Source organism: Tachypleus tridentatus, chromosome 10, assembly GCF_004210375.1.
Source record: "Tachypleus tridentatus isolate NWPU-2018 chromosome 10, ASM421037v1, whole genome shotgun sequence".
Taxonomy (NCBI): domain Eukaryota; kingdom Metazoa; phylum Arthropoda; class Merostomata; order Xiphosura; family Limulidae; genus Tachypleus; species Tachypleus tridentatus.
In genome coordinates, this window is record NC_134834.1 from 180,816,389 (window position 1) to 180,828,701 (window position 12,313).

At 34.9% G+C, this 12,313-nt stretch overlaps 1 protein-coding gene across 3 annotated transcripts in view; it reads left to right on the forward strand.

The window, feature by feature from the left end:
- Positions 1 to 12,313, forward strand: part of LOC143231058 (teneurin-a-like) — a 473,661-nt gene that overhangs the window by 97,741 nt on the left and 363,607 nt on the right. The window lies entirely within an intron of this gene.

Below are 12,313 nucleotides of genomic sequence, written 5' to 3' on the forward strand. Positions count from 1 at the left end.
ATTGCATAGTGTGAGTGGATTTTTATCAAAACTGGTACGAAGGTTCAAGAGATACATATATATTTTGAGTTTTGCGTCTTCACGTTTCTCACCATTACTTCGCCCCTTTTAATGACCCGTCATCAAATTTGGTAACAATTTTTATTGAGTACTCACTGAGATTCTTGCAAATTTGCGGTTTCATATGTTTTATTTTACAGTTTGTATAGGCGTTTTTACTTTTTTTGTTTTTTACAATTACATGTAAGGGAAGCAACTTTTACTGCTCCAAAATGACCTTCCATTAATCATGAATTATGGTTGTTGTTTTAAATTAAGCACAAAGCTACATTATGAGCTATCTGTGGTCTGCCCCCCACTGGTATCGAAAGCCGGTTTTTAGCGTTGTAAGTCCACAGACGTACCGCTGAGCCACTGGGGGAGCTAATCATGAATTTATATCACTTCTATCAAGGGATGGGTTCGCCTTCAGCTAGTACTGTAAATAATAACAGTGTGTTGTTTGTTTTTCTTTATAGCAAAGCCACATCGCGCCATCTGGTGAGACCACCGAGGGGAATCGAACGTCTGTCTGATTTTAGCGTTGTAAATCCGTTGACTTAGCGCTGTACTAGCGGGGGGCGTAAACAATAACAATCTTTATGGACAATGTGTGCTTTTAAAAACGTTTTTGATTAAGGTTTTAATATTTTTTCCTAACTTGAATTTATTTCTCAATTTAAATCTGGACATCTTAGCTGCTGAGTATTTTTTTAAATATTGAATTAAGGGTTAAGAATTGAACATTTTACCTTACCTTAACATCTAACACGTGAATTTTAGTTTAATTATTTTTTGTCTGAGAGAAATTGTTCTGATTAAACAGCTTTATCAAATAATTTTTAAGAGGACTAGATCAGAACACAAAAATGGTCACACAGAGAGAACAAGTCTCGCAGTTGCACAGACCCTCGCTAGTACAGCGGTATGTCTACAAATTTACAACGCTAAAATCAGGGGTTTGATTCCCTCGGTGGACTCAGCAGATAACCTGAAGTAGCTTTGTTGTAAGAAAAAAAACACACACACGCAGTTGCACAGCTAAATATATACGGATTTATACCACTAGAACCCGGGTTTCGAAACCCATGGTGGGCAGAGCACACATAGCTCTTCGTGTAGCTTTATGCTTAATTACAAACATCAGCAACATAGAAAACAAGTGAAAGTAGGACAGAAATGATTATGTGTCAGGGGGTAAACATTTACCTTAGTGAGAGAGAAATCTTCGAATCTCGGACTTCTCAAAGTTACGAACACAGTGTCTATCTGAGTAAATCTCTATTCGCAAGTCTTACGCACGAACTGAAATTGATCTAATAAGGATGAAACATTCGTGTTTTAACGAGGGTTATATATGGGTGCCATTTACTTCAACAATTAAATATCGGTAAACAGTTGCTCCTAATGAAACAGAAAAACAAAACCCAAACCTAATGAACAGAACTAAGTGAAATTATAAATGAATTATTTGGATTTTATTGTAAAATCTCTTACTCGGTGTATTTTCATTCTGTGGGTTCTTGTTCAGAAGATAGCTCTTACCCACATCGCACTTTGCACCCAGTTCTATCTGGTTGTTTCTTTGTAAAATCTCTTACTCGGTGTATTTTCATTCTGTGGGTTCTTGTTCAGAAGATAGCTCGGTGTATTTTCATTCTGTGGGTTCTTGTTCAGAAGATAGCTCTTACCCACATCGCACTTTGCACCCAGTTCTATCTGGTTGTTTTTTTCTGTGTGCCAATTTTTTGTGTTTTGGACTATTTATCTAAAAACTTACATTAAGTATCGTTCATTCAAAAGAGGTACTGTCTCCCTCTCTCTCTTTCCTTTATTTGTTAAAATTTACATAACTGTTGTTGCGATACGAAGATGTATATACACACTTATAGATAAATACATGTATACAGCTAAGGGAGTTATAATTTGTCTGTTTATATTCTCTTTATATAGCCAGTTGTTTCCAGCATAATTTAACGAATTCATTATCAAACTTTGTTTATACTAATTGTTATAATTATAAAACGTGAAATTATTTGAACAGAAATTTAAAATCAAGATAAACTCAATTCTTAAAACGTGATATTTACGTATTAAGCAACAATTTCAGTAATCCGATTATTTAAATACTAGAAAAATCTGCTTAATAAAACATTCGTCTCAAAATTTAAGCCTTGAAATTTCACGTTGCTTTACTAACATTCTCCAAGGAAGTTTCTCATGGTATTTAATTTTCAACGCTTTCTGAAAAGGCGGGAACTTGTCGATTTTCAGGCGACTTTATTATCAGTTCCATTTAGACCAGTCATACTCTACTCCATTCAGAATGTTAAAGGAGTAATATAATAACACAGTTTTAACGGCTAGTTAACAGGTTTCTATATTTTAATGTTGTTAGGCACAAGTCAATCCTATATTTGCTGCACGTATTAGCATATACAGACAAATCTGACTTAAAACAATTTTTAGTGTCTTGAGCCGGCAGTCAATGCGAATAAAGCAAGACAGGATTTTTTCCTCAGCCATTTATCTGAGGAGAACCAAGAATATTGTAATTATAATAGCTTTCGTTTCTCGATAATCTGACAGACTTAGCTGGTTTCAACAGATTTAAAAAGCAGCATCAACACTATTTTGGTTCGTTTGTTTGTTTTTGAATTTCGCGCAAAGTTACACGAGGGATATCTGTGCCAGTTGTCCCTAATTTAGTAGTGTAAGACTAGAGGGAAGGAAGCTAGTCATCAACACCCACCGCGAACTCTTGGGCTACTCTTTTATCAACGAATAGTGGGATTGACCGTCACATTATGACGCCCTCACGGCTGAAAGGGCGAGCATGTTTGGTGTAACGAGGATTCGAGCCCACAACCTTCAGATTATGAGTCGAGCGCTCTAGCCACGTAACCATGCTGGACCCACTGTTCTGGAAGAGCCTTGGATATTGAATGATGGGGGGCATTGAAGGGTTGTTATAAGCCCTTTGAGTGTTTTACAGGTGACAAACGCCAACACCTAGAATTAGTCACTAATTGTATTTATTTTTTTGATAAGCAATGAAAGTTTGTTTGCAATACATATGTAAAAGTCCGTTTCGCTCTAAAAATGTAAAACCATTCAGGCAACAAGGGTATGAGAAATTAATTAAAGAAATGTTAGAAATACGAATTAAATTCGATCAATATTGAAATTAACCAAATGTTCTTCAGTGTATCTTATCTTATGTAACAATATACATTTACACAAACTAATTTAAGATGTTAGTTTGAGCTGTGATGTCAACATTCACAATATAAATTAAATTCAGGCCTAAAACTCGCGAGATGACTAAAAGGCCGGTACTCTCGTTGTTGGTACCCATGTTAAGACTTAATACTGTTTGTGCTTGTTGTATTTGGCTTTTAAATAAATATCAATGATAACAAAATGAATGCTAATGTACTTTCATGATAAAATTCACTGTAAAAACTTTCCTATCGTAAAAAAGTATTTTTGTAATTATAATTATTATAATTATAATCGACTTGTAATTAGTTGACACTCGTTCGAGCTGAGTACGAATCTAATTATGATGCAGATTTTAAAAAAAATTAATTGCGTAGATTATGAGAATATTAAACAGTTTGCTATATTATAAGAAAAAAAAGTCTGAACATGTGTGTGTTTAATGAATCTCCTGACGCAATCAAATTCTTTTGTGTAAGAGATGGCGAGCCTGCGATACACGTGTAGCAAATGGGATACGAGACAATAAGTATTACATGTAATGACACGTAGCATGTAGTTTGTTTAAGATTTCCGTACGTGCATGGAACCTTATTTAAGCAGATGTCATATAATTAATTATTTTATTTCATTTGTGATGCCTTTTGATTATGCTGCATTCCTTGGTAGATTGACAAACAATCACACTCTTGCCAACACTCTGTAAAAAAAAAAAAAAAAAAAGGAAACACAATCCAATCCTCTCTGAACCCGTAAATAACATCAAATATGTTTTCATTTAATAATGCCAGTAAAAATACAGACCGGCAGGGCCAAGGGGGTTAAGGTACTTGACTCGTAATCTGAGGGTCGCGGGTTCGAATCCTCGTCGCACCAAACATGTTCGCCCTTTCAACCGTGGGGACGTTATGATGTTTCGGTCAATCCCACAATACGTTGGTAAAAGAGTAGCTCAAGAGTTGGCGGTGGGTGGTGATAACTAGCTGCCTTCCCTCTAGTCTTACACTGTTAAATTAGGGACAGCTAGCGCGGATAGCTCTCGAGTAGCTTTGCGCAAAATTCAAAAAATACAGTGTATGCTAAACAAAGGCTATTGGTTGTCTTAATATCAGTGACAATATAATTGTAATGTTCGCAATCGTGGTACATTTCTTTCTCCCTTATCGAAGTTCAGGTTTAGAATATTTTTTCTAAAATAACAGTAACAACTTACTCAAACTTCAGAACTGCCAACTGGCACGAGTTCAATTTGCACGATTACAAAAATGAGTTATTCAGCTCTACTCTAGGAGAACTATTTTTTTATATTTACAGTCATTGCTGTGGGAGGTTTAAACATAATGTAAGTTGTGAGTAATGTCTTTTTCAGGAACGTATATTTAAATCTAGATAATAAACTTGGTGAAACGATAATGGGAAACGTGTCTTCTATGTTAAAAACCTTGGTGAAACGATAATGAGAAACGTGTCTTCTATGTTAAAAAATTTGGTGAAACGATAATGGGAAACGTGTCTTCTATGTTAAAAAACTTGGTGAAACGATAATGGGAAACGTGTCTTCTATGTTAAAAACTTGGTGAAACGATAATGGGAAACGTGTCTTCTATGTTAAAAAACTTGGTGAAACGATAATTGGAAACGAGTCTTCTATGTTAAAAAATCTTGGTGAAACGATAATGGGAAACGTGTCTTCTATGTTAAAAAACTTGGTGAAACGATAATGGGAAACGTGTCTTCTATAATAAAAAACTTGGTGAAACGATAATGGGAAACGTGTCTTCTATGTTAAAAAACTTGGTGAAACGATAATGGGAAACGTGTCTTCTATGTTAAAAACTTGGTGAAACGATAATGGAAACATGTCTTCTATGTTAAAAACTGTGTGAAACGATAATGGGAAACGTGTCTTCTATGTTAAAAAACTTGGTGAAACGATAATGGGAAACGTGTCTTCTATGTTAAAAACCTTGGTGAAACGATAATGGGAAACGTGTCTTCTATGTTAAAAAACTGTGTGAAACGATAATGGGAAACGTGTCTTCTATGTTAAAAAACTTGGTGAAACGATAATGGGAAACGTGATGTTAAAAAACTTGGTGAAACGTGTCTTCTATGTTAAAAAACTTGGTGAAACGATAATGGGAAACGTATCTTCTATGTTAAAAAACTTGGTGAAACTATGTTAAAAAATCTTGGTGAAACGATAATGGGAAACGAGTCTTCTATAATATAAAACTTGGTGAAACGATAATTGGAAACGAGTCTTCTATGTTAAAAAATCTTGGTGAAACGATAATGGGAAACGAGTCTTCTATAATATAAAACTTGGTGAAACGATAATGGGAAACGTGTCTTCTATGTTAAACAACTTGGTGAAACGATAATGGGAAACGTGTCTTCTATGTTAAAAAACTTGGTGAAACGATAATGGGAAACGTGTCTTCTATGTTAAAAAACTGTGTGAAACGATAATGGGAAACGTGTCTTCTATGTTATAAAAACTTGGTGAAACGATAATGGGAAACGTGTCTTCCTTGTTAAAAAACTTGGTGAAACGATAATGGGAAACGTGTCTTCTATGTTAAAAACTTGGTGAAACGATAATGGGAAACGTGTCTTCTATGTTAAAAAACTGTGTGAAACGATAATGGGAAACGTGTCTTCTATGTTATAAAAACTTGGTGAAACGATAATGGGAAACGTGTCTTCCTTGTTAAAAAACTTGGTGAAACGATAATGGGAAACGTGTCTTCTATGTTAAAACACTTGGTGAAACGATAATGGGAAACGTATCTTCTATGTTAAAAAACTTGGTGAAACGATAATGGGAAACGTGTCTTCTATGTTAAAAAACTTGGTGAAACGATAATGGGAAACGTATCTTCTATGTTAAAAAACTTGGTGAAACGATAATGGGAAACGTGTCTTCTATGTTAAAAACTTGATGAAACGATAATGGGAAACGTGTCTTCTATGTTAAAAAACTTGGTGAAACGATAATGGGAAACGTGTCTTCTATGTTAAAAAACTTGGTGAAACGATAATGGGAAACGTGTCTTCTATGTTAAAAAACTTGGTGAAACGATAATGAGACACATGAACAATAAGTAAAACATTTTTGTTAATATGTTCCTTTTCTTCACTTTTCAAACACTAATTTTCCAACTTTTAGCAGTAAATAACCTAATTCAAGAACTTATTATTATTATCATATTAGTTAGGTTAATTGGTGATTTAATGTAATTATACTGAAATGGTAAACAAAAAAATTACGGATTTATAAATGACGTTTTGTTAATGGGGAAATTGTTTATGAAGTAGTCGGCCATCTACACACATTTCTATACACCCTAAAAGATTGTAGCAGTATCTAAATGTTTGAAAACCTTGTGATGCATTGATATTAGACCGTCTACAATTTCTAGTGTTTAAAAGCAATAAGCTTTACGAAGCCATTTATTCGACGCTTTCTGATATTGTGAACCTGAAACGCTGAAAATTACAGTGAAAAAACAAAGGTCGACATTTAAAATAATAACTATTACTCCATTTGCTTCTCGTTACTACACATCCCCATCGCCCCAAACATGCTTGCCCTTTCAGCCGTGGGGACGTTACAAATGTGACGGTCAATCCCACTATTAGTTGGTAAAAGAGTGACCCAAGAGTTGGCGGTGGGTGGTAATGACTAGCTGCTTTCCCTCTAGTCTTACACTGCAAAATTAGGGACGGCTAGCACAGATAGCCCTCGAGTAGCTTTGTGCGAAATTCAAAAACGAACAAAACTAACGTACACGCATGTTGTCACGTGTTACTTTGTATTTTGTACCATTCACGTGCACTCACTTATGGATTTCAATTGAAAATATTATATATGTGTTAAAGTATTTAATTTAAGCTATCGTATCCTAATTTTAACTTCCTTTTTCTATGCAAAATTCCTCTTACGAAGCAAGAACTTTAATTCACTGAAATCGCTCGTAAGAGGTTAAGAACATATCACTGCGCTAGTCATCCAGAGATACGTGAGTCAAACTGACAGCTGACAATGACAGTAATATATGTATCGAGAATTAGCCCCAGTATTCCTGTATATATAAAGTTATGTTGGAGCTTTACTGTCAGAAGAAGATTATTGCTGTTATTAAAAAACGAGTGTTTGTTTGTGGGCTTTTTTTTTAAGCATGTGACTTGCAATAATATTGATAAGACACTCACGTGGACCTTACGTTCTTATATTTATATATAATAGTGTTATATTTATGTCACGGATTTCTGATATTGTTCTACCTATTGTCAGTTTCCACTATTTAACTTGTATCTTTCATCTCGTTGTGTATTTTTAACGTGCTGGGCTGCGGATTCAAAGGTCCAAGGTTCACGCTACTGAAGCAGCTAAATGTGCTCTGCTGTATACGAGAATAGCAATTGAACCCATTATTTGAATCAAACTTCGGAAAAACGTTTGTATCAATAATGCTACTAGTTGTCTGTCTTCCTATTGCCAGTACAAAACTAGGGCCATTATAATTGCTGCTTAGGGATCTCTACTCATTAGCAAACTTACGCATCGGGTGCCGTTCAGGCGAACTTACCATTACACTCACACCATGTATATATTACAGTTGTATGACGTGTTTACAAAATAACATTAAAATTTTCGTTAAAATAATGTTTCTTCCCGCTTTCTTTATTTAATCAGAATGTGGCTCTGATGTTATTTGTTATTTTGAACTTCGCGCAAAGCTACACGAGGGCTATCTCCACTAGCCGTCCCTAATTTTCCAACTCCTGGGCTACTATTCTACCAACGAATAGTGGTATTAACCATCACATTCTAACGCTGAAAGAGCGAGCATGTTTGGTGCGACTGGGATTCGAACCCGCGACCTTCGGATTACAAGTCGAACACCTTAACGCACTTGGCCATGCCGGTCCGGGCCGACTGTGACGTTTCTTCTGATTCACTGTTATATTCTGAAGTTGGAGCATGTTCATCACTTCATTCACTATTGTCCAAAACAATGCCATCTTCCTTTCCATCGTCCATATCTTCAAAATCTGACGGCAATTGTCGACTAATTTTTGACCTTCGCCATAATGATAAACCTTCTCTTTTCACAACCTTTTCACACCAGCCACGATTCGTCTTGAAAGAAATATCAATATTTGTTTTGCTTTTAACATTAAGACTTCTCTCGCTTCAGACAGTCCTTTATTCCGTAACTCTCTGACATACGTTAAAACAGCGGCATCAGTTTCAAGATGTCTTCCTTTTCTTGGACCAGAAAATGACTTTGTACTTTTCTTACAAGTAAACAACTTGGTTTACATACCGTGCCAAGGAGGTACATTTACCTTAATCACTATATACTATTTCACCGGCTGTAAGAATCCCGATAACAAAATGACTTTTCTTTTAAATTCTGCATCGTACGTAAAACACTTTGTCATGGGTAGAAAACGCAACAAAACAGCATCTGAACAACAGGAAAGTCAGACAAAGACTAGGTACGGCATGGCCAGGTGGTTAAGGCACTCGACTCGCAATCTCTATCGCAACAAAATTCTCGCCCTTTCAGTCGTGGGGGCGTTATAATGTAACGGTCAATCTTACTATTCGTTGGTAAAAGAGTAGCCCTAGAGTTGGCGGTGGGTGGTGATGACTAGCTGCCTTCCCTCTAGTCTTACACTGCTAAATTAGGGACAGCTAGCGCAGATAGCCCTTGAGTAGCTTTGCGCGAAATTCCTTATTCCTACTGAGAAGACAAGTTTATAACATAGATTTTGTTTTATTAAATAAATGTACAACTTCTTACTTTTCTACAGAACATAATATGTAAATTATCACTATACATAAAGTATAATTATTTAAGATGAAGTTATATAAATAAACCTAGGCCTAAGATCAGTGGGAAAAGCTCGACACAGCCTTTCAAGAGCCTTCACACGATTTTTGATCATACAAGAGCAGCCAAAATAGAATAGTTCCAAATTGTCTCTTTTCACAAAATTCTTAAATAAACAAAACAGAAAAGAAATAAACAATATTGCTCTTTCCGAAAAGTAAGAAAATTAATTAATTATTTTACTATCATGTTTAACCACTTCCACATTAATGCATTGTCTTTTAATTAATTTTATGGACAGATACTACGCATATTTACATGCAGTTATAGTTCTCCGCTGGGACAGCGTTAAGTCTACGGATTTACAACGCTAAAATCAGGGATTCGATTCCACTTAGTGGACACAGCAGATAGCTTGATGTGGCTTTGCTATAAGAAAACACACACAGATCCAGTTATAAAATATACCATTATTTTAAAGATACATTACGACTAGCTTCTTGTCTCTTTCACTTTCAAAGTAAATAATTTCACACATGACAGAGAAACTGTAATTATAAGAACTTCTTGTAACAGGCATAATGCCTACTCACTGATGACGATTTTAACTATAAGGACTTCTTGTAACAGGTATAATGCCTACTCACTGATGACGATTTTAACTATAAGGACTTCTTGTAACAGGTATAATGCCTACTCACTGATGACGATTACAACTAGCGTCACCTGTGGTATCTGGATTTTTATTAATAAGTTAGTGCAATTTCTTGTGGCTAAAGTTCGTTTGTTCATATTTACACTTTTTGAATACAAGATACAGATATGTTACCCTTTATTTTCTTTACTAAGGTATCTGTCCAGAATATAAACATTTTGAAATCTCACCTTTGTCTGTTTCTAACTCCTGTTTTTTTGTTTAGACGGACCATCAAAACAAACAGGTTTGATTATCAAAACATTTTTTTCTGATATCTGATCTTCATTAATTAGTCAGTGAGAGCGATTCATTTTACTTTGAGTTAATTTTTGGAAATCAATATGATGAGATAAATAACTATCACCAGTGAGACCTCAAAACGCCAAAATCCGAAACTCGAGTAATATTAGCTTTGCGCTATAAAACAAACAAACGAATTATTTAGTGCTGATGTTTGTGATTTGGTATTATTCTAAAGAAAGAAACGCAGATTTCAAGTTACGTATTCGATTCAAAATGTATTTTTGCTGCTATGCGTAAAATAGCAAAATAGAGCTCATGCTGTATTTGTTTGTTTTTGAATTTTGTTAAAGCTACAAAAGGACTATCTGCGCTAGCCTTCCCTAATTTTGCAGTGTGAGACTAGAGGGAAACAGCTAGTCATCACTACTTACCGCCAAATCTTGAGCTACCAACGGATAGTGGGATTGACTGCCACATTATAACACCTTCACTGCTGAAAGGGCGAGCATACTGGTTGTGATGGGAATTCGAACCCGTGATCCTTGGATTACGAATCTAGTGCCTTAACCATCCGGCCATGCCGGGCCAGACCAATAGAAAATAAAACATTCCCATACGTTATTCACAAGAAATGAAAGAATTGTTTTTGACCATTTAATGTTATTGTTTACAAATTCATAGTTTTCTGTGTCAGGTGTCTGGACTAACTAATCCTTCACGAATACGTAATTGGAGTTCCCACGTTACTTGTAAACCAGTTTTGTTTGGTATTATGGGGATTCGAACTCGCAACCCTCAGATTATGAGCTGAGGGGCTTAACTACGAATATTAAATGTTTGCATTATAAACTTTTAAACTAAGTGCCGAGCCCTAAGAAGGTGGCAACATATCTGCAGGCTTGTCTTAATACTCACTAGTATAATATTTTGAAGCTATGCATTCTTTTATAAGGGCCATGGTAAATCATTTTTAAGCAATATAACATAACAAGGTTAATTTATTGGCATTACGATCACAGGTGTATAATACAAGAGAATTAATTTTTCTAGTGAAAACTTTTCCTGTAGTAGTTTAATGAATATATTGCTTCTTGCATCACAGATTAAATTGCCGGTAAAGGTAAAAACTGTTGGAAATAATTACGAATGTAAAGTAATGCAAACAACCCTTTTAATTTGACACAGCAAATGGATAGCTTTATTTTTCATCTCACAATTTCCTATTAATTTGCTTTGTACTACATAAGGACAAAGTATATAAACACACACATGTGTATGTATAAACAGGTCACCGTTTACGCGCCTCTAAATGTATTGAGTGTATTTTTGCTTTGATCTGAATGTGGCGTGCCAACGTTTGTTAAAAATAGTCACGCGAAGACTTGGTCTATATCTCCAGTGTTTACTTTTAAAACTCGCCAGAACAGAGATAAAGTAATAGATTTATTATTTAGGCTTAAGTGATATTAGATATTGTGAAAAAAAAAACATTATGGAAGGTTTGAACCATATTAATCCAAACGAAGTTACCACTAACCACTTATAAAGCGAAGTGTATTTGGCTATATAAAGCAAGACTGATTTTAAGCTGTGCTGATCGAAACGTATCTGCAATTCGAACCAGTTCCGAAACGAAGTACTTTGTCTGATATCTAGTTCGATAAGACAAGTTTGGTTTGCAGATTATTTCTGATCTTTAATAGTTTTGTTTTGATACATTGTTTTTCGTTATATTTGTAACAAGTGATATGCAATGCTGAAATAATATTCAACTTTCTTTCATGTAACTTGTGTGAGAAAGTATAATTATATTGTGATAATAATTCATACTATAAAATAAGATAAAATGGTGGCTATGAAAACTTAAAAAACATATATTTTGAAACTTTAGTTTTTATAAAAGGGGCTTTTCTTGAAACGTAGTTTTGGTTGTGGCTTAGCAGTAAATATGAGGATTTATAACAATAAAAATCAGGTTTCAATAATGAAACACGCGAAAGCTGCCTATAGTGCAGTCCTGTATTTAAAAATAAACAGATATACCGTTTAGAAAATAAATATAATAAACATAATTATAGTTTGTTTGTTTTTTTTATAGCAAAGCCACATCGGGTTATCTGCTCAGCCCACCGGGGGTAATTGAACCCCTGATTTTAGCGTTGTAAATCCGGAGTCATACCGCTGTACTAGTGAGGGGCACGTAATTATAAGACATATAATTTCAAATAAGCAACATGGATATTATAATAACAAACAAATAAAC